The sequence below is a fragment of the Schistocerca cancellata genome, unplaced genomic scaffold (genome assembly GCF_023864275.1).
Source record: "Schistocerca cancellata isolate TAMUIC-IGC-003103 unplaced genomic scaffold, iqSchCanc2.1 HiC_scaffold_838, whole genome shotgun sequence".
Taxonomy (NCBI): Eukaryota; Metazoa; Arthropoda; class Insecta; order Orthoptera; family Acrididae; genus Schistocerca; species Schistocerca cancellata.
The window spans coordinates 90,001-92,500 of NW_026046849.1; the positions used below are offsets into that span (position 1 = coordinate 90,001).

The 2,500-nt window shown below is 59.9% G+C and overlaps 1 non-coding gene across 1 annotated transcript in view; it reads right to left on the reverse strand.

The window, feature by feature from the left end:
- LOC126146999 (small subunit ribosomal RNA) overlaps nt 1-140 on the reverse strand; it is a 1,909-nt gene extending 1,769 nt beyond the window's left edge. The window contains exon 1 of the ribosomal RNA XR_007529895.1: nt 1-140. This exon is cut by the window's left edge and continues 1,769 nt beyond it. This is a non-coding gene — a ribosomal RNA (small subunit ribosomal RNA).
- Between the last annotated feature and the right edge of the window lie 2,360 nt (nt 141-2,500).

Sequence of the window (2,500 nt, forward strand, 5' to 3'; positions counted from 1 at the left end):
AAGTAACGTGGGTACGATCTAAGGAACCATAACTGATTTAATGAGCCATTCGCGGTTTCACCTTAATGCGGCTTGTACTGAGACATGCATGGCTTAATCTTTGAGACAAGCATATGACTACTGGCAGGATCAACCAGGGAGCTGCGTCAACTAGAGCTGAGCAGCCGGCCGCCCGGGAGTGTGTCCCGGGGGCCCGCGCGAACACGCAAGCGTCCGCTCAATTATTCTGCAAACAGGAGGAGGCTGAGCTCCCCTGCACAATACACCTCGAAACCCTCTCAGGTCCCGGCGGCGCGCAGCGCCGTCCTAAGTACTTGGTCGGGTTCGAGAGAGGCGCAATCGCCCGGAGTTAGGCGAGTAGACGCTTTAGGTGCGACCACCCGTGCTCCCAACTGAGCTTGCCGCTGCCGACAGAGGCCCGGGAGCGTGCTGTCGTGGCATTGCCGGCGGGAGACAACACGCGCCACCTACGGTGACCGGCAGCTCCAACGCCAGCGCCACAGAAGGGAAAAGGCCCCACGTGGGTGCCGAAGCGAACTCTCCCAGCACAGCGCACGTGCCAACACGTCTGCACAACTGCGATACAAACCACCAGCGAGAACCGCTGGGGCGACCGAGCAGCAGACGGCGTCGCGGCGCCGAGTGCCGGGCGGCGGCGCATCCTCAACGCACACAGTCCTCAATCGGACCAGCACACTGCAGATGTCCACCGCGCTTCGCACCGGGCCGGCGAGGACCCACTTTGGCTGCACGGCGCCGCGCGCAGGGTGCCCCGGCGCGCAGCTGCGCCGCCTGCCGCGTCCGTCGGCCGGCGCGCCTGCCACTGGGCGCCCCCACCAGCCGGCTGTAGCGCGTGCGCCCACGCACCGCGCGGCCAGCACGCCGGGCGGCCCCCCCTCACCGGCCGGGGACAGTCCCACCCACCCACAGCCGCGTATCGCTTCACACCCAGATTCACATTCACGTTCGTTGGTATGGTGGGGACCGCTTCGTAGATGTACCGATCGTTGCCCTCACAGATGTACCTCCAGCAAGGACAACCGCACCACAACGGGTTACCAGTTGTTCATTTGCGTAACGTCACCAGTAAACGTACACGTCCATCCCCGTTTGCAAAGTCAACTATTATTGCATGCCTGCCTGTCAGGTGTCAAGACACAATACGTCCGCTCACATCCACGCAACAAAATGTGCCCAACTAGAGGGCACGTGGAAGGTGCCCCCGTACGTATGCGATGTCCATTGCGCGACCAACTGTCAACCGGCCTCTGTAGCATGTCGCAGATGTGGAACGCGGGGCACCGTGCTATCACATTGTGTGAGAAGAGACTACTACGTCTGCATACACGCGCCACTACATGAACAGACGGCTCATGCTGATCGCCATCCACCGCGTCCATTACTCCCACACGTCTCTATGGCGTACCACACTGCAATGCAGCTGTTATGGCGAGATGACACGTAGCTGTGTGCACAACATCTGGACGGTATGGTTCACCGCAGTCTTTGTACGGTCACACATGTGCCAGAGTGTATCATTCAGTACATGAGGACCGCTGTGCAGTACAGTGTGTGGGTTAGGCGTACATCGGCGGACAGTGGACACAGGACAGAACACGACGTAGACTGAGTGCTTCGGCATGCACCTGACCGACCAGCTTGCGAAGGCAGGGGGAAGGGGGAAGGGTGGGGGGGGGGGGGCGATGTACGTCCTGCTGGCGTCCACATTACAGTGTATAGCGTGAGCATGTAAAAAGGAAGCAACACTTGCGACGTGTTGAACATGAAACGATACACATGAGACCGGGGAGTGCGAGTCGCGAACTATTCTGAGCGGGTTGCGGTTGGACAACAATACATTAATGTAACGTGTCATATGCCAATTACAGAGCAGGGTAAGGCACAACCTGGGTCAGGTTAAGGCACAACCTGGGTCAGGTTAAGGCACAACCTGGGTCAGGTTAAGGCACAACCTGGGTCAGGTTAAGGCACAACCTGGGTCAGGTTAAGGCACAACCTGGGTCAGGTTAAGGCACAACCTGGGTCAGGTTAAGGCACAACCTGGGTCAGGTTAAGGCACAACCTGGGTCAGGTTAAGGCACAACCTGGGTCAGGTTAAGGCACAACCTGGGTCAGGTTAAGGCACAACCTGGGTCAGGTTCGGGCACAACCTGGGTCAGGTTCGGGCACAACCTGGGTCAGGTTCGGGCACAACCTGGGTCAGGTTCGGGCACAACCTGGGTCAGGTTCGGGCACAACCTGGGTCAGGTTCGGGCACAACCTGGGTCAGGTTCGGGCACAACCTGGGTCAGGTTCGGGCACAACCTGGGTCAGGTTCGGGCACAACCTGGGTCAGGTTCGGGCACAACCTGGGTCAGGTTCGGGCACAACCTGGGTCAGGTTCGGGCACAACCTGGGTCACGTTGGGGCACAACCTGGGTCACGTTGGGGCACGACGTGGGTCACGTTGGGGCACGACGTGGGGTAGATTGCGGCACAA